The following is a 23392-nucleotide window of genomic DNA, read 5'->3' on the forward strand; positions in this document are numbered from 1 at the left end:
CCAAGACACCTTAGCCAAGACACTTTAGCCAAGACACATTATCCAAGACACCTTAGCCAAGACACATTAGCCAAGACACATTAGCCAAGACACATTAGCCAAGACACCTTAGCCAAGACACCTTAGCCAAGACACCTTAGCCAAGACACCTAAGCCAAGACACCTTAGCCAAGACACTTTAGCCAAGACACATTAGCCAAGACACCTTAGCCAAGACACATTAGCCAAGACACCTTAGCCAAGACACATAAGCCAAGACACCTTAGCCAAGACACATTAGCCAAGACACATTAGCCGAGACACATTAGCCAAGACACCTTAGCCAAGACACCTTAGCCAAGACACATTAGCCAAGACACCTTAGCCAAGACACCTTAGCCAAGACACCTTAGCCAAGACACCTTAGCCAAGACACATTAGCCAAGACACATTAGCCAAGACACATTACCCAAGACACCTTAGCCAAGACACTTTAGATAAGACACATTATCCAAGACACCTTAGCCAAGACACATTAGCCAAGACACATTAGCCAAGACACCTTAGCCAAGACACCTTAGCCAAGACACCTTAGCCAAGACACATTAGCCGAGACACATTAGCCAAGACACCTTAGCCAAGACACCTTAGCCAAGACACCTTAGCCAAGACACCTTAGCCGAGACACATTTGCCAAGACAAATTAGAAAAGACACCTTAGCCAAGACACCTTAGCCAAGACACCTTAGCCAAGACACATTAGCCAAGACACCTTAGCCAAGACACATAAGCCAAGACACCTTAGCCAAGACACATTAGCCAAGACACATTAGCCGAGACACATTAGCCAAGACACCTTAGCCAAGACACCTTAGCCAAGACACCTTAGCCAAGACACCTTAGCCAAGACACCTTAGCCAAGACACCTTAGCCAAGACACCTTAGCCAAGACACCTTAGCCAAGACACATTAGCCAAGACACATTAGCCAAAACACATTACCCAAGACACCTTAGCCAAGACACTTTAGCCAAGACACATTATCCAAGACACCTTAGCCAAGACACATTAGCCAAGACACATTAGCCAAGACACATTAGCCAAGACACCTTAGCCAAGACACCTTAGCCAAGACACCTTAGCCAAGACACCTAAGCCAAGACACCTTAGCCAAGACACCTTAGCCAAGACACCTTAGCCAAGACACCTTAGCCAAGACACCTTAGCCAAGACACCTTAGCCAAGACACATTAGCCAAGACACCTTAGCCAAGACACATTAGCCAAGACACCTTAGCCAAGACACCTTAGCCAAGACACCTTAGCCAAGACACCTTAGCCGAGACACATTAGCCAAGACACATTAGCCAAGACACATTAGCCAAGACACATTAGCCAAGACACCTTAGCCAAGACACATTAGCCAAGACATATTAGCCAAGACACATTAGCCAAGACACCTTAGCCAAGACACCTTAGCCAAGACACCTTAGCCAAGACACATTACCCAAGACACCTTAGCCAAGACACCTTAGCCAAGACACATTAGCCAAGACACCTTAGCCAAGACACCTTAGCCAAGACACCTTAGCCAAGACACATTAGCCAAGACACCTTAGCCAAGACACATTAGCCAAGACACCTTAGCCAAGACACCTTAGCCAAGACACCTTAGCCGAGACACATTAGCCAAGACACCTTAGCCAAGACACATTAGCCAAGACACCTTAGCCAAGACACATTAGCCAAGACACCTTAGCCAAGACACCTTAGCCAAGACACCTTAGCCAAGACACCTTAGCCAAGACACATTAGCCAAGACACCTTAGCCAAGACACATTAGCCAAGACACATAAGCCGAGACACCTCAGCCAAGACACTTTAGCCAAGACACATTATCCAAGACACCTTAGCCAAGACACATTAGCAAAGACACATTAGCCAAGACACATTAGCCAAGACACCTTAGCCAAGACACCTTAGCCAAGACACCTTAGCCAAGACACATTAGCCGAGACACATTAGCCAAGACACCTTAGCCAAGACACCTTAGCCAAGACACCTCAGCCAAGACACATTAGCCGAGACACATTAGCCAAGACACCTTAGCCAAGACACCTTAGCCAAGACACCTTAGCCAAGACACCTTAGCCAAGACACCTTAGCCAAAACACAATAGCCAAAACACATTAGCCAAGACACCTTAGCCAAGACACCTTAGCCAAGACACCTTAGCCAAGACACCTAAGCCAAGACACCTTAGCCAAGACACCTTAGCCAAGACACCTTAGCCAAGACACCTTAGCCGAGACACCTTAGCCAAGACACCTTAGCCAAGACACAATAGCCAAGACACCTTAGCCTAGACACATTAGCCAAGACACCTTAGCCAAGACACCTTAGCCAAGACACCTTAGCCGAGACACATTAGCCAAGACACCTTAGCCAAGACACCTTAGCCAAGACACATTAGCCAAGACACATTACCCAAGACACCTTAGCCAAGACACCTTAGCCAAGACACATTAGCCAAGACACCTTAGCCAAGACACATTAGCCAAGACACCTTAGCCAAGACACCTTAGCCAAGGCACATTACCCAAGACACCTTAGCCAAGACACCTTAGCCAAGACACATTAGCCAAGACACCTTAGCCAAGACACCCTAGCCAAGACACCTTAGCCAAGACACATTAGCCAAGACACCTTAGCCAAGACACCTTAGCCAAGACACCTTAGCCAAGACACCTTAGCCAAGACACATTAGCCAAGACACATTAGCCAAGACACATTAGCCAAGACACATTAGCCAAGACACCTTAGCCAAGACACATTAGCCAAGACACCTTAGCCAAGACACATAAGCCAAGACACCTTAGCCAAGACACATTAGCCAAGACACATTAGCCAAGACACCTTAGCCAAGACACATTAGCCAAGACACATTAGCCAAGACACCTTAGCTAAGACACATTAGCCAAGACACATTAGCCAAGACACCTTAGCCAAGACACATTAGCCAAGACACATTAGCCAAGACACCTTAGCTAAGACACCTTAGCCAAGACACATTAGCCAAGACACATTAGTCAGGATAAATAAGCCAAAACACCTAAGCCAAGACACTTTAGCCAAGACACATTAGCCAAGACACCTTAGCCAAGACACCTTAGCCAAGACACCTTAGACAAGACACATTAGCCAAGACACATTAGCCAAGACACCTTAGCCAAGACACCTTAGCCAAGACACATTAGCCGAGACACATTAGCCAAGACACCTTAGCCAAGACACACTAGCCAAGACACCTTAGCCAAGACACCTTAGCCAAGACACATTAGCCAAGACACCTTAGCCAAGACACCTTAGCCAAGACACCTTAGCCGAGACACATTAGCCAAGACACCTTAGCCAAGACACCTTAGCCAAGACACCTTAGCCAAGACACCTTAGCCAAGACACTTTAGCCAAGACACCTTAGCCAAGACACCTTAGCCAAGACACCTTAGCCAAGACACCTTAGCCAAGACACATTAGCCAAGACACCTTAGCCAAGACACCTTAGCCAAGACACATTAGCCAAGACACCTTAGCCGGGACACATTAGCCAAGACACTTTAGCCAAGACACCTTAGCCGAGACACATTAGCCAAGACACCTTAGCCAAGACACCTTAGCCAAGACACCTTAGCCAAGACACCATAGCCAAGACACCTTAGCCAAGACACCTTAGCCAAGACACATTAGCCAAGACACCTTAGCCGATACACATTAGCCAAGACACTTTTGCCAAGACACCTTAGCCAAGACACTTTGGCCGAGACACATTAGCCAAGACACCTTAGCCAAGACACATTAGCCAAGACACCTTAGCCAAGACACCTTAGCCAAGACACCTTAGCCAAGACACCTTAGCCAAGACACATTAGCCAAGACACATTAGCCAAGACACCTTAGCCAAGACACCTTAGCCAAGACACTTTAGCCAAGACACATTAGCCAAGACACCTTAGCCAAGACACATTAGCCAAGACACTTTAGCCAAGACACCTTAGCCAAGACACTTTGGCCGAGACACATTAGCCAAGACACCTTAGCCAAGACACCTTAGCCAAGACACCTTAGCCAAGACACCTTAGCCAAGACACCTTAGCCAAGACACCTTAGCCAAGACACATTAGCCAAGACACCTTAGCCAAGACACCTTAGACAAGACACATTAGCCAAGACACATTAGCCAAGACACCTTAGCCAAGACACCTTAGCCAAGACACATTAGCCGAGACACATTAGCCAAGACACCTTAGCCAAGACACACTAGCCAAGACACCTTAGCCAAGACACATTAGCCAAGACACCTTCGCTAAGACACATTAGCCAAGACACATTAGCCAAGACACCTTAGCCGATACACATTAGCCAAGACACTTTAGCCAAGACACCTTAGCCAAGACACTTTGGCCGAGACACATTAGCCAAGACACCTTAGCCAAGACACATTAGCCGAGACACATTAGCCAAGACACCTTAGCCAAGACACCTTAGCCAAGACACACTAGCCAAGACACCTTAGCCAAGACACATTAGCCAAGACACCTTAGCTAAGACACATTAGCCAAGACACATTAGCCAAGACACCTTAGCCAAGACACATTAGCCAAGACACATTAGCCAAGACACCTTAGCTAAGACACCTTAGCCAAGACACATTAGCCAAGACACATTAGTCAGGATAAATAAGCCAAGACACCTAAGCCAAGACACTTTAGCCAAGACACATTAGCCAAGACACCTTAGCCAAGACACCTTAGCCAAGACACCTTAGACAAGACACATTAGCCAAGACACATTAGCCAAGACACCTTAGCCAAGACACCTTAGCCAAGACACATTAGCCGAGACACATTAGCCAAGACACCTTAGCCAAGACACACTAGCCAAGACACCTTAGCCAAGACACCTTAGCCAAGACACATTAGCCAAGACACCTTAGCCAAGACACCTTAGCCAAGACACCTAAGCCGAGACACATTAGCCAAGACACCTTAGCCAAGACACCTTAGCCAAGACACCTTAGCCAAGACACCTTAGCCAAGACACTTTAGCCAAGACACCTTAGCCAAGACACCTTAGCCAAGACACCTTAGCCAAGACACCTTAGCCAAGACACATTAGCCAAGACACCTTAGCCAAGACACCTTAGCCAAGACACATTAGCCAAGACACCTTAGCCGAGACACATTAGCCAAGACACTTTAGCCAAGACACCTTAGCCGAGACACATTAGCCAAGACACCTTAGCCAAGACACCTTAGCCAAGACACCTTAGCCAAGACACCTTAGCCAAGACACCTTAGCCAAGACACCTTAGCCAAGACACATTAGCCAAGACACCTTAGCCGATACACATTAGCCAAGACACTTTAGCCAAGACACCTTAGCCAAGACACTTTGGCCGAGACACATTAGCCAAGACACCTTAGCCAAGACACATTAGCCGAGACACATTAGCCAAGACACCTTAGCCAAGACACCTTAGCCAAGACACCTTAGCCAAGACACATTAGCCAAGACACATTAGCCAAGACACCTTAGCCAAGACACCTTAGCCAAGACACTTTAGCCAAGACACATTAGCCAAGACACCTTAGCCAAGACACATTAGCCAAGACACTTTAGCCAAGACACCTTAGCCAAGACACTTTGGCCGAGACACATTAGCCAAGACACCTTAGCCAAGACACCTTAGCCAAGACACCTTAGCCAAGACACCTTAGCCAAGACACCTTAGCCAAGACACCTTAGCCAAGACACCTTAGCCAAGACACCTTAGCCAAGACACATTAGCCAAGACACCTTAGCCAAGACACATTAGCCAAGACACCTTAGCCGAGACACTTTAACCAAGACACCTTAACCAAGACACCTTAGCCAAGACACCTTAGCCAAGACACCTTAGCCAAGACACCTTAGCCAAGACACCTTAGCCAAGACACCTTAGCCAAGACACCTTAGCCAAGACACATTAGCCAAGACACCTTAGCCAAGACACATTAGCCAAGACACATTAGAAGAGACACCTCAGCCAAGACACATTAGCCAAGACACCTTAGCCAAGACACCTTAGCCAAGACACCTTAGCCAAGACACCTTAGCCAAGACACCTTAGCCAAGACACTTTAGCCAAGACACATTAGCCAAGACACCTTAGCCAAGACACCTTAGCCGAGACACATTAGCCAAGACACCTTAGCCAAGACACCTTAGCCAAGACACCTTAGCCAAGACACCTTAGCCGAGACACATTAGCCAAGACACCTTAGCCGAGACACATTAGCCAAGACACGTTAGCCAAGACACCTTAGCCAAGACACCTTAGCCAAGACACCTTAGCCAAGACACCTTAGCCAAGACACATTAGCCAAGACACCTTAGCCAAGACACATTAGCCGAGACACATTAGCCAAGACACCTTAGCCAAGACACATTAGCCAAGACACCTTAGCCAAGACACCTTAGCCGAGACACATTAGCCAAAACACATTAGCCAAGACACCTTAGCCAAGACACATTAGCCAAGACACCTTAGCCAAGACACCTTAGCCAAGACACTTTAGCCAAGACACTTTAGCCAAGACACATTAGCCGAGACACATTAGCCAAGACACCTTAGCCAAGACACATTAGCCAAGACACCTTAGCCAAGACACCTTAGCCAAGACACCTTAGCCGAGACACTTTAGCCAAGACATTTTAGCCAAGACACATTAGCCAAGACACCTTAGCCAAGACACATTAGCCGAGACACCTTAGCCAAGACACCTTAGCCGAGACACCTTAGCCAAGACACATTAGCCGAGACACCTTAGCCAAGACACATTAGCCGAGACACATTAGCCAAGACACATTAGCCAAGACACCTTAGCCAAGACACCTTAGCCAAGACACATTAGCCAAGACACCTTAGCCAAGACACCTTAGCCAAGACACCTTAGCCAAGACACCTTAGCCAAGACACCTTAGCCAAGACACATTAGCCAAGACACCTTAGCCAAGACACATTAGCCAAGACACATTAGCCAAGACACCTTAGCCAAGACACCTTAGCCAAGACACATTAGCCAAGACACATTAGTCAGGATACATAAGCCAAGACACATAAGCCAAGACACATTAGCCAAGACACCTTAGACAAGACACCTTAGCCAAGACACATTAGCCAAGACACATTAGCCAAGACACCTTAGCCAAGACACCTTAGCCAAGACACATTAGCCAAGACACCTTAGCCAAGACACATTAGCCAAGACACCTTAGCCAAGACACCTTAGCCAAGGCACATTACCCAAGACACCTTAGCCAAGACACCTTAGCCAAGACACATTAGCCAAGACACCTTAGCCAAGACACCCTAGCCAAGACACCTTAGCCAAGACACATTAGCCAAGACACCTTAGCCAAGACACCTTAGCCAAGACACCTTAGCCAAGACACCTTAGCCAAGACACATTAGAAAAGACACATTAGCCAAGACACATTAGCCAAGACACCTTAGCCAAGACACATTAGCCAAGACACCTTAGCCAAGACACATAAGCCAAGACACATTAGCCAATACACATTAGCCAAGACACATTAGCCAAGACACCTTAGCCAAGACACATTAGCCAAGACACATTAGCCAAGACACCTTAGCCAAGACACCTTAGCCAAGACACATTAGCCAAGACACATTAGTCAGGATACATAAGCCAAGACACATAAGCCAAGACACATTAGCCAAGACACCTTAGCCAAGACACCTTAGCCAAGACACCTTAGCCGAGACACATTAGCCAAAACACCTAAGCCAAGACACTTTAGCCAAGACACATTAGCCAAGACACCTTAGCCAAGACACCTTAGCCAAGACACCTTAGCCAAGACACATTAGCCAAGACACATTAGCCAAGACACCTTAGCCAAGACACCTTAGCCAAGACACATTAGCCGAGACACATTAGCCAAGACACCTTAGCCAAGACACATTAGCCAAGACACCTTAGCCAATACACATTAGCCGAGACACATTAGCCGAGACACCTCAGCCAAGACACATTAGCCAAGACACATTAGCCAAGACACATTAGCCAAGACACCTTAGCCAAGACACCTTAGCCAAGACACATTAGCCGAGACACATTAGCCAAGACACCTTAGCCAAGACACATTAGCCAAGACACATTAGCCAAGACACATTAGCCAAGACACATTAGCCAAGACACATTAGCCAAGACACATTAGCCAAGACACATTAGCCAAGACACCTTAGCCAAGACACCTTAGCCGAGACACATTAGCCAAGACACCTTAGCCAAGACACCTTAGCCAAGACACCTTAGCCGAGACACATTAGCCAAGACACCTTAGCCAAGACACCTTACCCAAGACACCTTAGCCAAGACACATTAGCCAAGACACCTTAGCCAAGACACCTTAGCCAAGACACCTTAGCCAAGACACCTTAGCCAAGACACCTTAGCCGATACACATTAGCCAAGACACTTTAGCCAAGACACCTTAGCCAAGACACTTTGGCCGAGACACATTAGCCAAGACACCTTAGCCAAGACACCTTAGCCAAGACACCTTAGCCAAGACACCTTAGCCAAGACACCTTAGCCAAGACACCTTAGCCAAGACACATTAGCCGAGACACATTAGCCAAGACACCTTAGCCAAGACACATTAGCCAAGACATTTTAGCCAAGACACCTTAGCCGAGACACATTAGCCAAGACACCTTAGCCAAGACACATTAGCCAAAACACATTAGCCAAGACACTTTAGCCAAGACACCTTAGCCAAGACACTTTGGCCGAGACACCTTAGCCAAGACACATTAGCCAAGACACCTTAGCCAAGACACCTTAGCCAAGACACCTTAGCCAAGACACCTTAGCCAAGACACTTTAGCAAAGACACCTTAGCCAAGACACCTTAGAAAAGACACATTAGCCAAGACACCTTAGCCAAGACACATTAGCCAAGACACCTTAGCCAAGACACCTTAGCCAAGACACATTAGCCAAGACACCTTAGCCGATACACATTAGCCAAGACACCTTAGCCAAGACACCTTAGCCAAGACACCTTAGCCAAGACACCTTAGCCAAGACACCTTAGCCAAGACACATCAGCCGAGACACCTTAGCCAAGACACATTAGCCGAGACACATTAGCCAAGACACCTTAGCCAAGACACATTAGCCAAGACACCTTAGCCAAGACACCTTAGCCAAGACACCATAGCCAAGACACCTTAGCCAAAACACTTTGGCCGAGACACATTAGCCAAGACACCTTAGCCAAGACACCTTAGCCAAGACACCTTAGCCAAGACACCTTAGCCAAGACACATTAGCCAAGACACCTTAGCCAAGACACCTTAGCCAAGACACCTTAGCCAAGACACCTTAGCCAAGACACCTTAGCCAAGACACCTTAGCCAAGACACATTAGCCAAGACACCTTAGCCGAGACACCTTAGCCAAGACACTTTAGCCAAGACACCTTAGCCAAGACACCTTAGCCAAGACACCTTAGCCAAGACACCTTAGCCAAGACACCTTAGCCAAGACACCTTAGCCAAGACACCTTAGCCAAGACACATTAGCCAAGACACCTTAGCCGAGACACCTTAGCCAAGACACATTAGCCGAGACACATTAGCCAAGACACCTTAGCCAAGACACATTAGCCAAGACACCTTAGCCAAGACACATTAGCCAAGACACTTTAGCCAAGACACCTTAGCCAAGACACTTTGGCCGAGACACATTAGCCAAGACACATTAGCCAAGACACCTTAGCCAAGACACCTTAGCCAAGACACCTTAGCCAAGACACCTTAGCCAAGACACTTTAGCCAAGACACCTTAGCCAAGACACCTTAGCCAAGACACCTTAGCCAAGACACATTAGCCAAGACACCTTAGCCGATACACATTAGCCAAGACACTTTAGCCAAGACACCTTAGCCAAGACACTTTGGCCGAGACACATTAGCCAAGACACCTTAGCCAAGACACATTAGCCGAGACACATTAGCCAGGACACCTTAGCCAAGACACCTTAGCCAAGACACCTTAGCCAAGACACATTAGCCAAGACACATTAGCCAAGACACCTTAGCCAAGACACCTTAGCCAAGACACATTAGCCAAGACACATTAGCCAAGACACCTTAGCCAAGACACCTTAGCCAAGACACCTTAGCCAAGACACCTTAGCCAAGACACCTTAGCCAAGACACCTTAGCCAAGACACCTTAGCAAAAACACATTAGCCAAGACACTTTAGCCAAGACACCTTAGCCAAGACACTTTGGCCGAGACACATTAGCCAAGACACCTTAGCCAAGACACCTTAGCCAAGACACCTTAGCCAAGACACCTTAGCCAAGACACCTTAGCCAAGACACCTTAGCCAAGACACATTAGCCAAGACACCTTAGCCAAGACACCTTAGACAAGACACCTTAGCCAAGACACATTAGCCAAGACACCTTAGCCAAGACACCTTAGCCAAGACACATTAGCCGAGACACATTAGTCAAGACACCTTAGCCAAGACACCTTAGCCAAGACACCTTAGCCAAGACACATTAGCCAAGACACCTTAGCCAAGACACCTTAGCCAAGACACCTTAGCCAAGACACCTTAGCCAAGACACCTTAGCCAAGACACCTTAGCCAAGACACCTTAGCCAAGACACCTTAGCCAAGACACATTAGCCAAGACACATTAGCCGAGACACCTCAGCCAAGACACATTAGCCGAGACACCTTAGCCAAGACACCTTAGCCAAGACACCTTAGCCAAGACACCTTAGCCAAGACACCTTAGCCAAGACACCTTAGCCAAGACACTTTAGCCAAGACACATTAGCCAAGACACCTTAGCCAAGACACCTTAGCCGAGACACATTAGCCAAGACACCTTAGCCAAGACACCTTAGCCAAGACACCTTAGCCAAGACACCTTAGCCGAGACACATTAGCCAAGACACCTTAGCCAAGACACATTAGCCAAGACACATTAGCCAAGACACATTAGCCAAGACACCTTAGCCAAGACACTTTAGCCAAGACACTTTAGCCAAGACACATTAGCCAAGACACCTTAGCCAAGACACCTTAGCCAAGACACCTTAGCCAAGACACATTAGCCAAGACACATTAGCCAAGACACCTTAGCCAAGACACATTAGCCAAGACACCTTAGCCAAGACACATTAGCCAAGACACATTAGCCAAGACACATTAGCCAAGACACATTAGCCAAGACACATTAGCCAAGACACCTAAGCCAAGACACATTAGCCAAGACACATAAGCCAAGACACCTTAGCCAAGACACCTTAGCCAAGACACCTTAGCCAAGACACATTAGCCAAGACACATTAGCCGAGACACCTCAGCCAAGACACCTTAGCCGATACACATTAGCCAAGACACTTTAGCCAAGACACCTTAGCCAAGACACATTAGCCAAGACACCTTAGCCAAGACACCTTAGCCAAGACACCTTAGCCAAGACACATTAGCCAAGACACCTTAGCCAAGACACCTTAGCCAAGACACATTAGCCAAGACACCTTAGCCAAGACACATTAGCCAAGACACCTTAGCCAAGACACATTAGCCAAGACACATTAGCCAAGACACATTAGCCAAGACACCTTAGCCAAGACACATTAGCCAAGACACCTTAGCCAAGACACATTAGCCAAGACACATTAGCCAAGACACATTAGCCAAGACACATTAGCCAAGACACCTTAGCCAAGACACATTAGCCAAGACACATTAGCCAAGACACCTTAGCCAAGACACCTTAGCCAAGACACATTAGCCAAGACACATTAGTCAGGATACATAAGCCAAGACACATAAGCCAAGACACTATAGCCAAGACACCTTAGCCAAGACACCTTCGCCAAGACACCTTAGCCGAGACACATTAGCCAAGACACCTAAGCCAAGACACTTTAGCCAAGACACATTAGCCAAGACACCTTAGCCAAGACACCTTAGCCAAGACACCTTAGCCAAGACACATTAGCCAAGACACATTAGCCAAGACACCTTAACCAAGACACCTTAGCCAAGACACATTAGCCGAGACACATTAGCCAAGACACCTTAGCCAAGACACATTAGCCAAGACACCTTAGCCAATACACCTTAGCCAAGACACATTAGCCAAGACACCTTAGCCAAGACACCTTAGCCAAGACACCTTAGCCGAGACACATTAGCCAAGACACCTTAGCCAAGACACATTAGCCAAGACACCTTAGCCAAGACACCTTAGCCAAGACACCTTAGCCGAGACACTTTAGCCAAGACATTTTAGCCAAGACACATTAGCCAAGACACCTTAGCCAAGACACATTAGCCGAGACACCTTAGCCAAGACACCTTAGCCGAGACACCTTAGCCAAGACACATTAGCCAAGACACTTTGGCCGAGACACATTAGCCAAGACACCTTAGCCAAGACACATTAGAAAAGACACCTTAGCCGAGACACATTAGCCAAGACACCTTAGCCAAGACACCTTAGCCAAGACACCTTAGCCAAGACACCTTAGCCAAGACACCTTAGCCGAGACACATTAGCCAAGACACCTTAGCCAAGACACATTAGCCAAGACACATTAGCCAAGACACATTAGCCAAGACACCTTAGCCAAGACACTTTAGCCAAGACACTTTAGCCAAGACACATTAGCCAAGACACCTTAGCCAAGACACATTAGCCGAGACACATTAGCCAAGACACCTTAGCCAAGACACATTAGCCAAGACACCTTAGCCAAGACACCTTAGCCAAGACACCTTAGACAAGACACATTAGCCAAAACACCTTAGCCAAGACACCTTAGCCAAGACACCTTAGCCAAGACACCTTAGCCAAGACACATTAGCCACGACACCTTAGCCAAGACACCTTAGCCAAGACACTTTAGCCAAGACACTTTAGCCAAGACACATTAGCCAAGACACCTTAGCCAAGACACCTTAGCCAAGACACCTTAGCCAAGACACCTTAGCCAAGACACATTAGCCACGACACCTTAGCCAAGACACACTAGCCGAGACACATTAGCCAAGACACCTTAGCCAAGACACATTAGCCAAGACACCTTAGCCAAGAAACCTTAGCCAAGACACCTTAGCCAAGACACCTTAGCCGAGACACATTAGCCAAGACACCTTAGCCAAGACACCTTAGCCAAGACACCTTAGCCAAGACACCTTAGCCAAGACACATTAGCCAAGACACATTAGCCAAGACACATTAGCCAAGACACCTTAGCCAAGACACCTTAGCCAAGACACCTTAGCCAAGACACATTAGCCAAGACACATTAGCCAAGACACATTAGCCAAGACACATTAGCCAAAACACATTAGCCAAGACACCTTAGCCAAGACACCTTAGCCAAGACACCTTAGCCAAGACACATTAGCCAAGACACCTTAGCCGAGACACCTCAGCCAAGACACCTTAGCCAAGACACCTTAGCCAAGACACCTTAGCCAAGACACATTAGCCAAGACACCTTAGCCAAGACACCTTAGCCAAGACACCTTAGCCAAGACACCTTAGCCGAGACAACCAAGCCAAGACACTTTAGCCAAGACACCTTAGCCAAGACACATTAGCCGAGACACATTAGCCAAGACACCTTAGCCAAGACACCTTAGCCAAGACACCTTAGCCAAGACACTTTGGCCGAGACACATTAGCCAAGACACCTTAGCCAAGACACATTAGAAAAGACACCTTAGCCGAGACACATTAGCCAAGACACCTTAGCCAAGACACCTTAGCCAAGACACCTTAGCCAAGACACCTTAGCCAAGACACCTTAGCCGAGACACATTAGCCAAGACACCTTAGCCAAGACACATTAGCCAAGACACATTAGCCAAGACAAATTAGCCAAGACACCTTAGCCAAGATACATTAGCCAAGACACCTTAGCCAAGACACCTTAGCCGAGACACATTAGCCAAGACACATTAGCCAAGACACCTTAGCCAAGACACATTAGCCAAGACACCTTAGCCAAGACACATTAGCCAAGACACTTTAGCCAAGACACCTTAGCCAAGACACCTTAGCCAAGACACATTAGCCAAGACACATTAGCCAAGACACATTAGCCAAGACACCTTAGCCAAGACACCTTAGCCAAGACACCTTAGCCAAGACACATTAGCCAAGACACATTAGCCAAGACACATTAGCCAAGACACATTAGCCAAGACACCTTAGCCAAGACACCTTAGCCAAGACACCTTAGCCAAGACACAGTAGCCAAGACACCTTAGCCGAGACACCTCAGCCAAGACACCTTAGCCAAGACACCTTAGCCAAGACACCTTAGCCAAGACACATTAGCCAAGACACCTTAGCCAAGACACCTTAGCCAAGACACCTTAGCCGAGACAACCAAGCCAAGACACTTTAGCCAAGACACCTTAGCCAAGACACATTAGCCGAGACACATTAGCCAAGACACCTTAGCCAAGACACCTTAGCCAAGACACCTTAGCCAAGACACTTTGGCCGAGACACATTAGTAAAGACACATTAGCCAAGACACATTAGAAAAGACACCTTAGCCGAGACACATTAGCCAAGACACCTTAGCCAAGACACCTTAGCCAAGACACCTTAGCCAAGACACCTTAGCCAAGACACCTTAGCCGAGACACATTAGCCAAGACACCTTAGCCAAGACACATTAGCCAAGACACATTAGCCAAGACACATTAGCCAAGACACCTTAGCCAAGACACTTTAGCCAAGACACTTTAGCCAAGACACATTAGCCAAGACACCTTAGCCAAGACACATTAGCCGAGACACATTAGCCAAGACACCTTAGCCAAGACACATTAGCCAAGACACCTTAGCCAAGACACCTTAGCCAAGACACCTTAGCCAAGACACCTTAGCCAAGACACCTTAGCCAAGACACCTTAGCCAAGACACCTTAGCCAAGACACCTTAGCCAAGACACATTAGCCACGACACCTTAGCCAAGACACCTTAGCCAAGACACTTTAGCCAAGACACTTTAGCCAAGACACATTAGCCAAGACACCTTAGCCAAGACACACTAGCCGAGACACATTAGCCAAGACACCTTAGCCAAGACACATTAGCCAAGACACCTTAGCCAAGACACCTTAGCCAAGACACCTTAGCCAAGACACCTTAGCCGAGACACATTAGCCAAGACACCTTAGCCAAGACACCTTAGCCAAGACACCTTAGCCAAGACACATTAGCCAAGACACATTAGCCAAGACACATTAGCCAAGACACCTTAGCCAAGACACATTAGCCAAGACACCTTAGCCAAGACACCTTAGCCAAGACACCTTAGCCAAGACACCTTAGCCAAGACACCTTAGCCAAGACACCTTAGCCAAGACACCTTAGCCAAGACACCTTAGCCAAGACACATTAGCCACGACACCTTAGCCAAGACACCTTAGCCAAGACACTTTAGCCAAGACACTTTAGCCAAGACACATTAGCCGAGACACCTCAGCCAAGACACATTAGCCGAGACACTTTAGCCAAGACACCTTAGCCAAGACACCTTAGCCAAGACACATTAGCCAAGACACATTAGCCGAGACACCTCAGCCAAGACACATTAGCCGAGACACCTTAGCCAAGACACCTTAGCCAAGACACCTTAGCCAAGACACCTTAGCCAAGACACTTTAGCCAAGACACATTAGCCAAGACACCTTAGCCAAGACACCTTAGCCGAGACACATTAGCCAAGACACCTTAGCCAAGACACCTTAGCCAAGACACCTTAGCCAAGACACCTTAGCCGAGACACATTAGCCAAGACACCTTAGCCAAGACACATTAGCCAAGACACATTAGCCAAGACACATTAGCCAAGACACCTTAGCCAAGACACTTTAGCCAAGACACTTTAGCCAAGACACATTAGCCAAGACACCTTAGCCAAGACACCTTAGCCAAGACACCTTAGCCAAGACACATTAGCCAAGACACCTTAGCCGAGACACATTAGCCAAGACACTTTAGCCAAGACACCTTAGCCAAGACACATTAGCCAAGACACCTTAGCCAAGACACCTTAGCCAAGACACCTTAGCCAAGACACATTAGCCAAGACACCTTAGCCAAGACACCTTAGCCAAGACACATTAGCCAAGACACCTTAGCCAAGACACATTAGCCAAGACACCTTAGCCAAGACACATTAGCCAAGACACATTAGCCAAGACACATTAGCCAAGACACCTTAGCCAAGACACATTAGCCAAGACACCTTAGCCAAGACACATTAGCCAAGACACATTAGCCAAGACACATTAGCCAAGACACATTAGCCAAGACACCTTAGCCAAGACACATTAGCCAAGACACATTAGCCAAGACACCTTAGCCAAGACACCTTAGCCAAGACACATTAGCCAAGACACATTAGTCAGGATACATAAGCCAAGACACATAAGCCAAGACACAATAGCCAAGACACCTTAGCCAAGACACCTTCGCCAAGACACCTTAGCCGAGACACATTAGCCAAGACACCTAAGCCAAGACACTTTAGCCAAGACACATTAGCCAAGACACCTTAGCCAAGACACCTTAGCCAAGACACCTTAGCCAAGACACATTAGCCAAGACACATTAGCCAAGACACCTTAACCAAGACACCTTAGCCAAGACACATTAGCCGAGACACATTAGTCAAGACACCTTAGCCAAGACACATTAGCCAAGACACCTTAGCCAATACACCTTAGCCAAGACACATTAGCCAAGACACCTTAGCCAAGACACCTTAGCCAAGACACCTTAGCCGAGACACATTAGCCAAGACACCTTAGCCAAGACACATTAGCCAAGACACCTTAGCCAAGACACCTTAGCCAAGACACCTTAGCCGAGACACCTTAGCCAAGACATTTAAGCCAAGACACATTAGCCAAGACACCTTAGCCAAGACACATTAGCCGAGACACCTTAGCCAAGACACCTTAGCCGAGACACCTTAGCCAAGACACATTAGCCGAGACACCTTAGCCAAGACACATTAGCCGAGACACATTAGCCAAGACACCTTAGCCAAGACACCTTAGCCAAGACACCTTAGCCAAGACACTTTGGCCGAGACACATTAGCCAAGACACCTTAGCCAAGACACATTAGAAAAGACACCTTAGCCGAGACACATTAGCCTAGACACCTTAGCCAAGACACCTTAGCCAAGACACCTTAGCCAAGACACCTTAGCCAAGACACCTTAGCCGAGACACATTAGCCAAGACACCTTAGCCAAGACACATTAGCCAAGACACATTAGCCAAGACACATTAGCCAAGACACCTTAGCCAAGACACTTTAGCCAAGACACTTTAGCCAAGATACATTAGCCAAGACACCTTAGCCAAGACACATTAGCCGAGACACATTAGCCAAGACACCTTAGCCAAGACACATTAGCCAAGACACCTTAGCCAAGACACCTTAGCCAAGACACCTTAGCCAAGACACATTAGCCAAAACACCTTAGCCAAGACACCTTAGCCAAGACACCTTAGCCAAGACACCTTAGCCAAGACACATTAGCCACGACACCTTAGCCAAGACACCTTAGCCAAGACACTTTAGCCAAGACACTTTAGCCAAGACACATTAGCCAAGACACCTTAGCCAAGACACACTAGCCGAGACACATTAGCCAAGACACCTTAGCCAAGACACATTAGCCAAGACACCTTAGCCAAGACACCTTAGCCAAGACACCTTAGCCAAGACACCTTAGCCGAGACACATTAGCCAAGACACCTTAGCCAAGACACCTTAGCCAAGACACCTTAGCCAAGACACCTTAGCCAAGACACATTAGCCAAGACACATTAGCCAAGACACATTAGCCAAGACACCTTAGCCAAGACACCTTAGCCAAGACACCTTAGCCAAGACACATTAGCCAAGACACATTAGCCAAGACACATTAGCCAAGACACATTAGCCAAGACACATTAGCCAAGACACCTTAGCCAAGACACCTTAGCCAAGACACCTTAGCCAAGACACAGTAGCCAAGACACCTTAGCCGAGACACCTCAGCCAAGACACCTTAGCCAAGACACCTTAGCCAAGACACCTTAGCCAAGACACATTAGCCAAGACACCTTAGCCAAGACACCTTAGCCGAGACAACCAAGCCAAGACACTTTAGCCAAGACACCTTAGCCAAGACACATTAGCCGAGACACATTAGCCAAGACACCTTAGCCAAGACACCTTAGCCAAGACACCTTAGCCAAGACACATTAGCCAAGACACATTAGCCAAGACACATTAGCCAAGACACCTTAGCCAAGACACCTTAGCCAAGACACCTTAGCCAAGACACATTAGCCAAGACACATTAGCCAAGACACATTAGCCAAGACACATTAGCCAAGACACATTAGCCAAGACACCTTAGCCAAGACACCTTAGCCAAGACACCTTAGCCAAGACACAGTAGCCAAGACACCTTAGCCGAGACACCTCAGCCAAGACACCTTAGCCAAGACACCTTAGCCAAGACACCTTAGCCAAGACACCTTAGCCAAGACACCTTAGCCAAGACACCTTAGCCGAGACAACCAAGCCAAGACACTTTAGCCAAGACACCTTAGCCAAGACACATTAGCCGAGACACATTAGCCAAGACACCTTAGCCAAGACACCTTAGCCAAGACACCTTAGCCAAGACACTTTGGCCGAGACACATTAGCCAAGACACCTTAGCCAAGACACATTAGAAAAGACACCTTAGCCGAGACACATTAGCCAAGACACCTTAGCCAAGACACCTTAGCCAAGACACCTTAGCCAAGACACCTTAGCCAAGACACCTTAGCCGAGACACAATAGCCAAGACACCTTAGCCAAGACACATTAGCCAAGACACATTAGCCAAGACACATTAGCCAAGACACCTTAGCCAAGACACTTTAGCCAAGACACTTTAGCCAAGACACATTAGCCAAGACACCTTAGCCAAGACACATTAGCCGAGACACATTAGCCAAGACACCTTAGCCAAGACACATTAGCCAAGACACCTTAGCCAAGACACCTTAGCCAAGACACCTTAGCCAAGACACCTTAGCCAAGACACCTTAGCCAAGACACCTTAGCCAAGACACCGTAGCCAAGACACCTTAGCCAAGACACATTAGCCACGACACCTTAGCCAAGACACCTTAGCCAAGACACTTTAGCCAAGACACTTTAGCCAAGACACATTAGCCAAGACACCTTAGCCAAGACACACTAGCCGAGACACATTAGCCAAGACACCTTAGCCAAGACACATTAGCCAAGACACCTTAGCCAAGACACCTTAGCCAAGACACCTTAGCCAAGACACCTTAGCCGAGACACATTAGCCAAGACACCTTAGCCAAGACACCTTAGCCAAGACACCTTAGCCAAGACACCTTAGCCAAGACACATTAGCCAAGACACATTAGCCAAGACACATTAGCCAAGACACCTTAGCCAAGACACCTTAGCCAAGACACCTTAGCCAAGACACATTAGCCAAGACACATTAGCCAAGACACATTAGCCAAGACACATTAGCCAAGACACATTAGCCAAGACACCTTAGCCAAGACACCTTAGCCAAGACACAGTAGCCAAGACACCTTAGCCGAGACACCTCAGCCAAGACACCTTAGAAAAGACACCTTAGCCAAGACACATTAGCCAAGACACCTTAGCCAAGACACCTTAGCCAAGACACCTTAGCCGAGACAACCAAGCCAAGACACTTTAGCCAAGACACCTTAGCCAAGACACATTAGCCAAGACACCTTAGCCAAGACACCTTAGCCAAGACACCTTAGCCAAGACACCTTAGCCAAAACACTTTGGCCGAGACACATTAGCCAAGACACCTTAGCCAAGACACCTTAGCCAAGACACCTTAGCCAAGACACCTTAGCCAAGACACCTTAGCCAAGACACCTTAGCCGAGACACATTAGCCAAGACACCTTAGCCAAGACACCTTAGCCAAGACACATTAGCCAAGACACCTTAGCCGAGACACATTAGCCAAGACACTTTAGCCAAGACACCTTAGCCGAGACACTTTGGCCGAGACACATTAGCCAAGACACCTTAGCCAAGACACATTAGCCAAGACACCTTAGCCAAGACACCTTAGCCAAGACACCTTAGCCAAGACACATTAGCCAAGACACCTTAGCCAAGACACCTTAGCCAAGACACCTTAGCCAAGACACCTAAGCCAAGACACATTAGCCAAGACACCTTAGCCAAGACACTTTAGCCAAGATACTTTAGCCAAGATACATTAGCCAAGACACCTTAGCCGAGACACATTAGCCAAGACACCTTAGCCAAGACACCTTAGCCAAGACACCTTAGCCACGACACATTAGCCAAGACACCTTAGCCGAGACACATTAGCCAAGACACCTTAGCCAAGACACCTTAGCCAAGACACCTTAGCCAAGACACCTTAGCCAAGACACCTTAGCCAAGACACCTTAGCCAAGACACATTAGCCAAGACACATTAGCCAAGACACATTAGCCAAGACACATTAGCCAAGACACCTTAGCCAAGACACCTTAGCCAAGACACAGTAGCCAAGACACCTTAGCCGAGACACATTAGCCAAGACACCTTAGCCAAGACACCTTAGCCAAGACACCTTAGCCAAGACACATTAGCCAAGACACCTTAGCCAAGACACCTTAGCCAAGACACCTTAGCCAAGACACATTAGCCAAGACACATTAGCCAAGACACCTTAGCCAAGACACCTTAGCCAAGACACCTTAGCCAAGACACCTTAGCCAAGACACCTTAGCCAAGACACCTTAGCCAAGACACATCAGCCGAGACACCTTAGCCAAGACACATCAGCCGAGACACATTAGCCAAGACACATTAGCCGAGACACATTAGCCAAGACACCTTAGCCAAGACACCTTAGCCAAGACACCTTAGCCAAGACACCTAAGCCAAGACACCTTAGCCAAGACACATTAGCCAAGACACCTTAGCCAAGACACTTTAGCCAAGACACTTTAGCCAAGATACATTAGCCAAGACACCTTAGCCGAGACACATTAGCCAAGACACCTTAGCCAAGACACCTTAGCCAAGACACATTAGCCAAGACACCTTAGCCGAGACACATTAGCCAAGACACATTAGCCAAGACACATTAGCCAAGACATTTTAGCCAAGACACATTAGCCAAGACACCTTAGCCAAGACACATTAGCCAAGACACCTTAGCCAAGACACTTTAGCCAAGACACTTTAGCCAAGATACATTAGCCAAGACACCTTAGCCGAGACACCTTAGCCAAGACACATTAGCCAAGACACATTAGCCAAGACATTTTAGCCAAGACACATTAGCCAAGACACCTTAGCCAAGACACATTAGCCAAGACACCTTAGCCAAGACACCTTAGCCAAGACACATTAGCCAAGACACCTTAGCCAAGACACCTTAGCCAAGACACCTTAGCCAAGACACATTAGCCAAGACACCTTAGCCAAGACACTTTAGCCAAGACACTTTAGCCAAGATACATTAGCCAAGACACCTTAGCCGAGACACATTAGCCAAGACACATTAGCCAAGACACCTTAGCCAAGACACCTTAGCCAAGACACCTTAGCCAAGACACATCAGCCAAGACACCTTAGCCGAGACACATTAGCCAAGACACTTTAGCCAAGACACCTTAGCCAAGACACTTTGGCCGAGACACTTTAGCCAAGACACCTTATCCAAGACACCTTAGCCAAGACACCTTAGCCAAGACACCTTAGCCAAGACACCTTAGCCAAGACACATTAGCCAAGACACATTAGCCAAGACACCTTAGCCAAGACACCTTAGCCAAGACACCTTAGCCAAGACACATTAGCCAAGACACATTAGCCAAGACACCTTAGCCAAGACACCTTAGCCAAGACACCTTAGCCAAGACACCTTAGCCAAGACACCTTAGCCGAGACACATTAGCCGAGACACATTAGCCAAGACACCTTAGCCAAGACACCTTAGCCAAGACACTTTAGCCAAGACACTTTAGCCAAGATACATTAGCCAAGACACCTTAGCCGAGACACATTAGCCAAGACACCATAGGCAAGACACCTTAGCCAAGACACCTTAGCCAAGACACCTTAGCCAAGACACCTTAGCCAAGACACCTTAGCCAAGACACCTTAGCCAAGACACATTAGCCAAGACACCTTAGCCAAGACACCTTAGCCAAGACACCTTAGCCAAGACACCTTAGCCAAGACACCTTAGCCAAGACACATTAGCCAAGACACCTTAGCCAAGACACCTTAGCCAAGACACCTTAGCCAAGACACCTTAACCAAGACACATTAGCCAAGACACCTTAGCCGAGACACATTAGCCAAGACACTTTAGCCGAGACACCTTAGCCGAGACACTTTGGCCGAGATACATTAGCCAAGACACCTTAGCCAAGACACCTTAGCCAAGACACATTAGCCAAGATACCTTAGCCAAGACATTTTAGCAAGGACACATTAGCCAAGACACCTTAGCCAAGACACCTTAGCCAAGACACCTTAGCCAAGACACCTTAGCCAAGACACATTAGCCAAGACACCTTAGCCAAGACACCTTAGCCAAGACACCTTAGCCAAGACACCTTAGCCAAGACACATTAGCCAAGACACCTTAGCCAAGACACTTTAGCCGAGACACTTTGGCCGAGACACATTAGCCAAGACACCTTAGCCGAGACACATTAGCCAAGACACATTAGCCAAGACACCTTAGCCAAGACACCTTAGCCAAGACACATTAGCCAAGACACCTTAGCCGAGACACATTAGCCAAGACACTTTAGCCAAGACACCTTAGCCAAGACACTTTGGCCGAGACACATTAGCCAAGACACCTTAGCCAAGACACCTTAGCCAAGACACCTTAGCCAAGACACCTTAGCCAAGACACCTTAGCCAAGACACCTTAGCCAAGACACATTAGCCAAGACACCTTAGCCAAGACACCTTAGCCAAGACACCTTAGCCAAGACACCTTAGCCAAGACACCTTAGCCAAGACACCTTAGCCAAGACACTTTAGCCGAGACACATTAGCCGAGACACATTAGCCAAGACACCTTAGCCAAGACACCTTAGCCAAGACACTTTAGCCAAGACACTTTAGCAAAGATACATTAGCCAAGACACCTTAGCCGAGACACATTAGCCAAGACACCTTAGGCAAGACACCTTAGCCAAGACACCTT

At 47.5% G+C, this 23392-nt stretch overlaps 1 long non-coding RNA gene across 2 annotated transcripts in view; it reads right to left on the reverse strand.

Moving 5' to 3' along the window:
* LOC125774448 (uncharacterized) overlaps positions 1-16118 on the reverse strand; it is a 38473-nt gene extending 22355 nt beyond the window's left edge. Inside the window, exons 1-3 of one of the 2 annotated variants that reach the window (XR_007420906.1) lie at positions 15606-16118; positions 11294-11363; positions 7779-8283 (exon numbers count right to left, since the gene is read on the reverse strand). This is a non-coding gene — a long non-coding RNA (uncharacterized LOC125774448). Of the gene's footprint in view, positions 1-7778; positions 8284-11293; positions 11364-15605 lie in introns of those variants that run through there. The other variant, XR_007420905.1, reaches the window with a different exon arrangement.
* Positions 16119-23392: the final 7274 nt, after the last annotated feature.

This window comes from Anopheles funestus, unplaced genomic scaffold (assembly GCF_943734845.2).
Source record: "Anopheles funestus unplaced genomic scaffold, idAnoFuneDA-416_04 scaffold_8_ctg1, whole genome shotgun sequence".
NCBI classification, from domain to species: domain Eukaryota; kingdom Metazoa; phylum Arthropoda; class Insecta; order Diptera; family Culicidae; genus Anopheles; species Anopheles funestus.